The sequence below is a fragment of the Trachypithecus francoisi genome, unplaced genomic scaffold (genome assembly GCF_009764315.1).
Source record: "Trachypithecus francoisi isolate TF-2019V2 unplaced genomic scaffold, Tfra_2.0 Lachesis_group14, whole genome shotgun sequence".
In the NCBI taxonomy this organism is placed as follows: domain Eukaryota; kingdom Metazoa; phylum Chordata; class Mammalia; order Primates; family Cercopithecidae; genus Trachypithecus; species Trachypithecus francoisi.
In genome coordinates this window covers 35,860,275-35,871,934 of record NW_022681459.1, presented here as the reverse complement: position 1 = coordinate 35,871,934, position 11,660 = coordinate 35,860,275, and the positions used below count along the sequence as shown (strand labels likewise).

Here is an 11,660-nt window from a genome sequence, read left to right as displayed (position 1 = left end):
CCTTGGTTTCCCATTTATAGAAGGCGGCTCTGTATCAGAGAGAAGGATCTCAAAACAAAGACATAAGGAAGCTGAACATAAGTTGAAGACTATAAAGGGTAGATAAATATTACTTACAGCATAATAGCTAAGAATGTGATTTTCAGAGTCAAGCAGACCTGGGTTCAAGTCAGTCTTTGCAATTAAAAAGTATCCTTGAGAAAGTGATTCTCTCAACCTAAGTTTAAGGTTGCCAGAGTTAGCAAAATACAAATACAGGAAGATAAGTTAAATTTGAATTTCAGATAAATAATGAATAATTTTTAGTGTAAGTATGTTCCATATAATATCTGGAACGTAATTATACTAAAAAAAAATTGTTCCTCAGCAATTTAAATTTAACTGGGCAGCTTCTATTTTTATCTAGCAACCCCTACCTTAGTTTTCTCATCTGAAAAGATAAAAAATAAATAACTGGTAACAAACATATCAGTGTTACCAGTCTTCTACTTGTCTTTAAATATCTATTCTTGTCTACTCCCTTAGTAACAGAACACTAATTTCTAGCTGGGCTTGAAGCTACCCAACTAAATGATTGCATTTCCTAGCCTCCCTTGCAGAAAGAAACGGCCATGTGACAAGTTCTGCCCAAAGATGTGATGGAGAACACAGAGTACAGAGAGATTTCCAGGAACTTGCCTTGAAAATAAGAGAATACATCCAGTTTTTGACTTCTTTTCCTTACATGGATGTAATGGCTGAAATTCTAACAAATTCTGTTCTAGACCATAAAGATTTGCTGCATGCCTCTAGGGTTGGCAGACACAAGAGCTGAAAAGAGTAGGCAGTAATGACCATTGGCTATGGGTAACTATTCTAACAAGGTAACTTGGCTGCATGTTAGAATTTTCTGCGCACTGTTGAAAACTCCCCATGCCCCAAACAATTAAATGAAAACTTCTGTGGACATCTGTACTTTTTACCTTTTTAAATTGTTTAATTGATATATTATAACTGTACATATTTATGTGGTACAATTTGATGTTTTGAGACATCTATTTTAGATAATGATCTAGTCAAGATAGTTGGTGTATCCATCGCCCAACGCATTTATTGCTTTGTGGTAAGAACATTCAAAAGCCTCTCTTCTAGCTATTTTGTAATACAGAATATTTTATGGTTAAACATTTAAAGCTTCCTAGGGTCACACTGTATGGCAAAGGAGAAAACAACTGCTTTAAGTTCTCTTCACTGATTTCCAAATAATACCCTATGAATGACAAGAACTGCTATGGCCATCCAATGGACATTACAATAGGGTAAGTTTCAATTGAGGTCCAGGAATCAGATTGGTTTTTTTTTTTTTTTTTTTTTTGAGACAGAGTCTCGCTCTGTCACCCAGGCTGGAGTGCAGTGGCCGGATCTCAGCTCACTGCAAGCTCCGCCTCCCGGGTTCACGCCATTCTCCTGCCTCAGCCTCCTGAGTAGCTGGGACTACAGGCACCCACCACCGCGCCCAGCTAATTTTTTGTATTTTTAGTAGAGACGGGGTTTCACTGTGGTCTCGATCTCCTGACCTTGTGATCCGCCCGCCTCTGCCTCCCAAAGTGCTGGGATTACAAGCGTGAGCCACCGCGCCCGGCCCAGATTGTTTTTTAAACCAAGCACTCCAGGTGGTGCTTATCTTCAGTCAGGTTTAGGAACCGCTGTGTCTAAGTCAATGAGCATCAGAATCAGAATCACTTGGAGAGCTCATTTTTAAAAAATCAGTTTCATTGAGAGAGTATACATGTCATAGAATTCACCAATTTCAAGTGTATACTTAAAATTCAATGACTTTTATTAAGTATACCCAGTGGCACCATAAATCATTTTTATTTTTTGTAGCAATGGGCTCTCATTATGCTGCCCAGGTTGGTCTCAAACTCCTGGGCTCAAATGCTCCTCCCACCTCAGCCTCTCAAAGGGCTGGGATTACAGGCGCAAGCCTTTGTACTCGCCCTATAAATCAGTTTCAGAATATTTTCATCCCCCAGTAAGATCCTTCACGCCCATTTACAGTGAATTCTAATTCTCATTCCCACCCCAGCCCCGGGCAACCACTAAAAACCATGTTCTGTCTTTATAAATTTGCCTTTTCTGGACATTGCATACAAACGCAATCATAACATGTGGTCTGGTGCCTGGTTTCTTTCACTTAGTGTAATGTTTCTGAAGTTCATTCATGACATAACATATGCCAGGAGTCTGTTCTTAATTTGCTAAGTGCTATTTGATACTAGTACTCAGCAAAAGTTTGCTGAAACCCAGACCCAGTCCTGGACTCCACCCACTTAGAGATTCTTTTTCAGTAGAATTTGCATTTCTAACAAGCTCTCAGCTGGTGCTGATCTATAGACTACACCTTGAGCTGCACTGGTCCAGAAAATGCAAACCACAGCTGACACATTTAACACATCAGTCTACTAATTACAATTTCCCAACGAGTGACAGATCATCATCATGAAGTTCATATGAGTTCATCCTAAAGAGACTTATTGCCAGATGCTTTTATTTTTACTTTGTCATCTGCTGACAAAGGTGTCACTACACACATCTCTGCCAAAAGTTCAAAAGTCATTTAAAAATTTAAAGGAAAATAAGGTCATCAACATTCAGGATCATTACATTTGCCCAACAACTGCAAAGAAAGTGCTTTACTTCATTAATAATTAGTAAAGTAAAGATAATTTGAAAGGACAAAAATTAAAATTATGCTAATATAGCAAATTGTCAATCATATACTTAAATATCAAATACTCACTGTTGACGAGAACGCAGTAAAATGCTCCCATTTACAGCTGGTAGATTAATTGGTAAAAACTATCTTAGAGGATAACATCACAATATTGTCCATATCAAGGTCTAAAATGCTCGATGCCCCTTTCTCAAAGTCACAGAACTTGTGGTTGTAGCAGTGATAGTTGAACTCAGTGTTACTCCAACATCTGAGTTATTAACCACTACACAACACTTCCTCTTAAAGGAGTTCACAGTCTACTTAGAGAAGAGGACAGTTAAACTTTGTCTTTTTTTTAAAGCAGGAAGGGCATGATAAAAATACAGTATGAATGGCTGGGCACAGTGGCTCATGCCTGTAATCCCAGCATGCTGGGAGTCCAAGGCAGGAGGATCACCTGAAGTCAGGAGTTCAAGACCAGCCTGGCCAACATAGTGAAACCCCATTTCTACTAAAAATACAAAAATTAGCCAGTAGTGGTGGTGCACACCTGTAATCCCAGCTACTCGGGAGGCTCAGGTGGGAGAATTGCTTGAACCTGGGAGGTGAAGGTTACAGTAAGCCAAGATTGTGCCACTGTACTCCAGTCTGAGTGACAGAGTGAGACTCCATCTCAAAAATAAAATAAAAAATATAGTATAAATGGAACATATTAGAAAATTTTATACTTGAAAATGTACACTTGATTCCAATGGCTTTATGTTACCTTTCTGATAAGGTGGTTAATAGATCACAGATATTCAGGGTTGTATTAGGGAGTTTTCACTCCCATTTCTAATGGGTAGATCTTCTGGACTGGCTGGACTCAGTGACTCTCAGCTAGGCTTGCTTGTGTGTGTGTGTGTTCTGTTATAAGGTTGTTGAGCACTGGTAGGTTGGCTGGACGGTAGCTAGTGTCAGCTGCCCTCATTCACACGTCTGGAGTTTGCTGGCTAGGAGCAATAGGAGTCCCACATGTCTGTCACTATCCAGCAGGCCAGCTCAGGCTTCTTCACATGGCGGGCTAGCCCAGGCTTATTCAAACGGTGGCAGGTTTCAAGAGAAGCAAGAAAAGGCAAACCCCAGTGTGCAAGTCTTTTGAAGAAGAATCTGTGGCCACCTTTGTAATCTACCACAGTCCACCCTCTGCAAAATTTACTTTCTACTTGCATGCAAAATATGCTTCTCTGGTCTCCAGACTCTCCAAAATATCATCCAATTATAGCATCAGGATTAAGCTCTAGGATTCTATTTTTAAAAATTTCTCCTAATAATTAAAAATGCACATACATATACAACACTGAAGCAGTGCTGTTTTTCATGTAGAAAAGCCAACTGAAACGTAAATGCTCAACACAGTAGAAAAGGGCTACACATACTTTAATATTTTCAATATGTTACAGAGGCCAAGAGCCCTGACATTTGGTAAAAGTGATGAGTTCAAATCCCAGTTCTGCCAACTGCAGGCTGCACACCTCTTAATCTTTAAGAGATTAAGGAAATCAGTTAATCGCTATCTGCCTCAGTTTCCTTATTTGTAAAATGGAAATAACACAACCTATCTCACAACATGGTGATTCCTAAAAATATTAACGTAGAATTACCACATGGTTCAGCACACTTCTGAAAGCAAGAACTCGAACAGATATTTGTGCACCCATCTTCACAGCAGCACTATTCACGATAGCCAAAAGGTCGAAGTAACCCAAGTGTCCAAGGATAAACAAAATACGGTTTATTTATACAATGCAGTATTATTCAGCCTTGAAAAGTGAGGAAATTCCACACATTACAACATGGATGAGCCCTGAGGACATTATGCTAAGTAAAATAAGCCACTGACAAACATTGTATAATTTCATTTCATGAGGCACCAAGAGAGCCAAATTCATAGAGACAGAGAGTAGATTGGCGGTTTCCAGGGGCTGGTGGGACAGGGAATGGGGACTTTTTTTTAATGGCCATAGAGTTGCAGTTCAAGATGAAGAACTTCTGGAGATGTACGGTGACTGTTGCACAACACTGTAACTGTACTTAATGCCATTGTTTGTACACTCATAAAAGAGTTAAATGGTAAATTTTGTTATGCATATTTTACCACAATAAAAAATGGAAAACATAACTGCCTCAGTTTCTGTAAGAAATAAATGAGTTAATATATGCAAGCCATTAAAATAGTAACTGGCACACAGTAAGCATGTGAGTGATACGTGACAAATAAGATGCAATATACTTTCAAAGAATATTAACATGTAAAAATACAAGAGAAAGTTAAATAGAAATGCAGAATACATTTTCAAATCATGCAGTGTCCGTAAAAATCTAATTTTGCTTCGAAAATATATTTATTTATTTATTTTTTAGATGGAGTTTCACTCTTGTCGCCTAGGCTGGAGTACAATGGTACGATCTCAGCTCACTGCAACCTCCGCCTCCCGGGTTCTAGTGATTCTCCTTCCTCAGCCTCCCAAGTAGCTGGGATTACAGGCATGAGTCACCACACTTGGAAATTTTTGTATTTTTAGTAGAGATGGGGTTTCACCATGTTGGCCAGGCTGGCCTCGAACTCCTGACCTCAAGTGATCCATCGAGCTCGCCCTCCCAAAGTGCTGGGATTACAGGTGTGAGCCACCGTGCCTGGCCTGCTTCAAGTATTTTTAAGATCTGTGTATATCTACACATAGGAAAGAGAGGATGCAATCAAGTGCAACAGAATGTTATCCTGGTTAGTTTTGGGTGATGAGATTATAAGTGATGTTTGTCTTGATATATTTCTGATGTTTTCTCCTTTGAGCAAGAATGCATGTTATTTTTATAAGCACCACCCCAATCTTTCAGGATTTCAGGAAAATACTTTCAGGAGTTTAAGGGAGCTTTCCTGGCCCAATATCCTGTTTATACGTCCTCAATAACTCGAAATGTCTTTTTCCACATGCCCTCTCCAGGTACTGTCTGTATTCCCTCAGAAACTTCACTCATATGCCCAAAACAGATCAGGGGTCCCTCTAATAAAGGCGGTCTTCAGAACATTCATTTCACGTCCTGCACTCAGAGGAATTCTGAGAGGCATCAGAGACAAGGAGACTAGAACTTCAAGGAGACTTTCTTGCCTGACTTTCTTGCCATAGATGCTGTGAACTTTTCACAGCTCGTGCTTTTATCTCTGCCTAGAGTTTTTCTCCCTGTTCCACCTTTGTCAAAATACTTTCCATTTTTCAAGGCCCAAGTGGATTTCCTATCTTTGTGCAGCCTTTCCCAATTCTCCAGGCCGAGAGGAGCTCCCCATCCTGAGTTGCCAAGGCAGTTGGCAACCACCCAATCAGTTCTCTTGATGTATCTTCCTACACAACTCAAACTATGAGCTTCCTGAGAGAAGGGATGGTACTCACTCAGGTTTGCAGCAGGGATTAATACATATTAGATATAAAAAGTATTTTGCTTCGTTCTACCTTGGCTATAACATATACCTAATGGTATCCACAAACTCTTAAGTCAGAGACTATTCTTGTCAAGGTTTGCATGGCTAAGAGAATGCAAAGATCCAGTAAATCATCTGACGTGGCAGGGGTCAGACAACAATAAAATGTCTTATTCCAAAAGTGCCACAATTATCCCAAAGAATCATGATAATAAGAATGAGTCTGCCTGAATCCATCTTAGCAATGTTAAAGCTCGAACACTGTCCTGGTCAAGCTTTAATTCATACTGCAAGAAATGGAAATTTTTCAACAGTATTCACCTGAATAATTGAACGGTTTGTTGCTTGGGAGAGGAACAATTGAGTAGTGAATTTCATTGTTTGGAAGAGGACTGATTGAATGTTCTGTAGCTTGAGAGGGGAACAATGGAGCATGAAACAATTTGGAAGAGAAATAATTCAGCATTCCATTGTTATAGGAGAGGAACAATTTAATATCCCATTCCTTAAGACAGGAACATTTAAGGACAGACTTCCACCAACTCAGGACACTACCTAAGAGTTAGTTTTCAAGCCATTTATTTATTTGGAACAGAAAATACATTTACCTAAAGGAATCATGTTTGTAATTATTTGTGGGATCCAGAGTAGCACCTACATCACCTCCAAAATCTATTAAGTTTCCATTGTATTTGAAAGTACAGTGCCAGTTTCAATTTCATTTATATTACACCACCAATTCTAACATTGTACCAATAAACAAGTATATTCCCAAATCTAGCTCTGGCTACCAAGAGGTTGCTGTACTGCCTTCCCTGCAAACACGTGTCCTCTTTCTCCACTGTCCCTCTTGGAAGTGCCTCCCTGGTGGACAGATTAGATACTTCAGTCAAGTCACCGTAACTCTCAAATATTCTGCATAAAGTAAAATTGACTGATGTGTATTGGCATAACAGAAAGGAACTCTCCAGGCCAGTCATTCCTCAGGTTGTCCTGAATGGAGCATTGACTCAAATGTTTTGTATCCAAAAGTCAGTGAGAAATTTAAGGTTAAATCTCAATGTTCTATCACTTTATCTTGTCTCCCAAGAGTACCATCTGCTCAGCCAATGGAACAAGATTTCAAAGCTCTCATTCTCTTCAAGGTTTTTGCCACCATTTAGGAACTGAGATAAATTTCTGAAAGTGACAATGTCTTTTGGATAGATTTCAAATAAACCCTTCCACTCTCTTCTATTTTAATGTCTGTGGTAGATTGTTTGCAAAACTGGCCACCATAGTTTCCCTCCCCTTAATCACACCCTTGCATAGAGCCCCCTACCCCACTGACTCTGAACTTGCCCATACAGCTTAGCTGATGGGACAGCAGAAAAGACAATGCAAACAGACTTAAAAATTGCTTATGTATTGGCGCTTGCTCTATTTTTTTGTTTTTTTCAACTTTTGTTTTAGAATCAGAGGATACACATGCAGATTTGTTACAAAGGGATATTGCATGATGCTGAGGTTTGGAATATGAATGAATCCATCACTCAGGTAGTAAGCATAGTACCCAGTATTTTTTTTTTTAACCTTTACTTCTCTTCTTCCCCCTTCTCTTGTATTCCCGTGTCTATTGTTTCCATTTTTATGACCATGTGTACTCCCACATATGAGAACATCCAGTATTTTGTTTTCGGTTTCTGCATTTGTTTGCTTGGGATAATGGTTTCCAGCTGCATCCATGTTGCTGCTAAGGACATAATTTTTTTCTTTTTTAATGGCTACCTAGTATTCCACAGTATATTTATAGCACATTGTCTTTATACAATCCACCATTGATGGGCACCTGAGTGATTCCATGGTTTTGCTATTTTGCATAACACTGCAATGAACATATGGGTGCATATGTCCTTTTTGGTAGAACAAGTTGTTTTCCTTTGGGTACACACCCAGTAGTGGGACTGCTGAGTCAAATGGTAGTTAACTCTCAGCTCTTTGAGAATCTCCAAACTGCTCTCCCAGAGTGGGTGAACGAATTTACATTTCCACCAACAGTGTTTAAGTGTTCTCTTTCCTCCACATCCTAGCCAACATCTGTTATTCTTTTTTTTTTTTTTTTTTTTTAACAGAAGCCAGTCTAACTGGTGTGAGATTGTATCTCTTTGTGGTTTTGATTTGCATTTCTCTGATGATTAGTGATATAGTTTGGATGTGTGTCTCTTCCAAATCTCATGTTGAAATGTGATCTCCGATGCTGGAGGTAGGGCCTAGCAGGAGGTGTTTGGGTCATGAGGCCAGATCCCTCATGAATGACTTGGTGCTGTCCTCTTGGTTATGAATGAGTTCTCACTCTCAGTTCATGTGAAATCTGCTTATTTAAAAAGAGACTGGCACCTCTTCCCTCCTTCTCTTACTCTCTTGTCATGTGATACACCCACCCCTTCTGCCTTCTGTCATGATTGTAAGCTTCCTGAGTCCCTCATCAGAAGCCATGCAGATACTGGTGCTAAGCCTGTACAGCCTGCAGAACTGTGAACCAAAATAAACATCTTTTCTTTATAAATTGCCGTCTCCTTTACATTCATGCAAAATTGACTAACACAATTAATGATGGTGGCCACTTGTGTGTCTTCTTTTGAAAAGTGTCTGATCATGTCCTTTGCCCATTTTTTAATGGGGTTATTTTTTGCTTGTTAAGTTGTTTAAGTTACTTATAGACTCTGGAGACTCTGGATGTTAGAATCTATCAGATGCATAGCTTGCAAATATCTTCTCCCATTCTGTAGGGTGTGTTTACTGTGTTGATAGATTTTGTTTTTGGTTTTCACTGTATAGAAGCTCTTTTCAGGTCTCACTTGTCAATTTTAGTTTTTGTTGCAATTGCTTTTGAGGAGTTAGTCATAAATTTCCCAAGGCCAACGTCCAGGACGGTTTTTATGGTTTTCTTCTAGGATTCTTATAGTTCCAGGTCTTACATTTAAATCTTTAACCCATCTGGAGTTAATTTTTGTATATGGTACAAGACAGAAGTCCAGTTTCATTTTTCTGCATATAGTTTGCCAGCTATCCTAGCACTGTTTATTGAATAGGGAGTCCTTTCTCATTGCTTATTTTTGTTGACTTTGTCAAAGATAAGATGGTTGTATGCATGTGGCTTTATTTCTAGATTCTCTATTCTGTTCCACTGGTCTATGTGTCTGTTTTTGTACCAGTACCATGCTGTTTTGGTTACTGTACCCTTGTAGTATAGTTTGGAGTCAGACAATGTGATGCCTATAGTTTTGTTCTTTTTGCTTAGGATTGCTTTGGCTATCCAGGCTCTTGTTTGGTTCCATATGAATTTTCAATAGTTTTTTTTTTCTAATTCTGTGAAAAATGGCATTGGTAGTCTGACCAGCATAGCACTGAATCTGTACATTTCTTTGTGCATTATGGCCATTTTAATAATGTTGATTCTTCCAATCCATGAGCACAAGATTTTTTCCATTTATTTATGTCATCTCTGATTTCTTTCAGAAGTGGTTTTGCAATTCTAATAGAGATAGTTCACCTCTTGATTAGCAGTATTCCTAAGTATTTTACTCTTTTTGTGACTATTGTAAATATGATTCTGTTCTTGATTTGGCTCTTAACTTAAATTATTGGTGTATATAAATGCTACTAATTTTTATATATTACTTTTGTATTCTGTAACATTGCTGAAGTTGTTTATCAGCTCTAGGTGCCTTTTGGTGACATCTTTGGGGTTTTCTAAGTACAGAATCATATCATCAGTGAAGAGAGATAGCTCAACTTCTTATTTTCCTATTTGGATGCCTTTTATTTCCTTCTCTTGCTTGATTGCCCTGGCTAGGACTTCCCATGTCTATTCTCAAAACTCTGCTATCATGTGAGGAAGCCTGGTCTAGCTTGCTGGATTAGAGACACAGTTGCCCCAACTGACAGTCTGCCAACTGCCAGGTGTATGAGTGAGGTCATGACTATTCAGTCACTGGTTGGTCTGCCAGATGACAGCAGATTCACGTGCAAGCCCAGCAGAGGTCAGCCAAGCTGACTCAAACCAGAGGAACAAGCTGATCACAGAAATGAGGAGCAGAACGAATGTCAGTATATTTTGGAGTAGATCATTACACAGCAAAATCTAACTGGTACAGAAACTGCTACCTAAAATTGGGGTGCTACCACAACTGAAATCTAAAACGTGTGCATTGTCTTTGGGACCAACTGATGGAGCCTTGAAAAGAGGCAAGGAAAATGTTAGTGAAGACTAGACAAATGGTGAGCAAGCTGTTAGCAGAAATGGGAAAGTAGCGAGAAAACAGCAATGGAAATATGAAAATGTATTGACATGTGATATATAGGATGGAACAATTAGCAATGCTGCCATCTTCAGAAACTGGGGTGATAGCAAAGGTCTTTACACTTTTAGACATTGGCAAAATTATTTCCATGTATAATAAGGAAAGTTGATTGGCTTATTTAGGTGTCTATGATTAGATACAGGAAAAGAAAGAGTAGGTGAATAAAGAATCGTTCAGTTGTAAGTGGAATTTAGAAGAAATAGAGGAGTCAGGATTTGGTAGATGGTAACATAAGTCTGTTGTTCAATCCCAGGTTTTGAGCCAGTAAAAGATTCTCAAAGCAAGCAATGACCACCAGGAAAAGAAATCAAGGATGTGACTTTAAGACACTTTGTGAAGGCCTCTGAAAGATTTAATGAGCTGCCTATTAGACATTGTCGGCTAGAGAAAAGGGTATATAAGAACTTTAGGGTAATTTTCCCAGAGTAGAGACAGGCTTACATGGAGTAGAGTAGACTTATAATGGGATACATAAACCCACAAAGTGTTAAGGGACATGTACCAATAAAACACCATTAGTTTTAACTGGATGAGAGTGATACGTGCCTTTATATAGGCACAAATGGTCAAAAAAAGCGAGTCAACTATCAACATGTGTCATTTCCAACAAAAAAAGAAAGGATGGGCTGGATGCAGTGGCTCACGCCTGTAATCTCAGCACTTTGGGAGGCCGAGGTGACGTCAGCAGTTTGAGACTAGCCTGGCCAACATAGCAAAACACTGTCTCTACTTAAAAAATACAAAAATTAGCCAAGTGTGGTAGTGCGTGCCTGTGGTCCCAACTAATTGGGAGGCTGAGGCATGAGAATCGCTTGAACCAAGGAGGCAGAGGTTGCAGTGAGCTGAGATCATACCACTACACTCCAGCCTGGGCAAGAGTGAGATTCTGTCTCCAAAAAAAAAAAAGTCTCAAGAGGTTGAATCAAAAATCAAGATAATAGATCACTGAAACTAACAGACTTGGAGTCTCTCTCAAAGAATTAAACTGGGTCTTGATCAAGAAAAATTTCTTATCTTCAGAGTACAAGACAGAGCAATATTTGTCTGGCGAGATTTAGAATTGCTATGGGCCACGACTGCTATGAGTCTCCCATTATTTTCATTTTTATGGTTGTCCTTTCCTGTCTTACTATAGAGTATGTTGGGTGTATGGGGTTCAGAT

At 39.1% G+C, this 11,660-nt stretch overlaps 1 long non-coding RNA gene across 1 annotated transcript in view; it reads left to right on the top strand.

The window, feature by feature from the left end:
• Positions 1–10,111: 10,111 nt before the first annotated feature.
• The window catches only part of LOC117096701, a 44,878-nt gene continuing 43,329 nt past the window's right edge, over positions 10,112–11,660 (top strand). The window contains exon 1 of the long non-coding RNA XR_004442594.1: positions 10,112–10,415. This is a non-coding gene — a long non-coding RNA (uncharacterized LOC117096701). The remainder of the gene's footprint in view (positions 10,416–11,660) is intronic.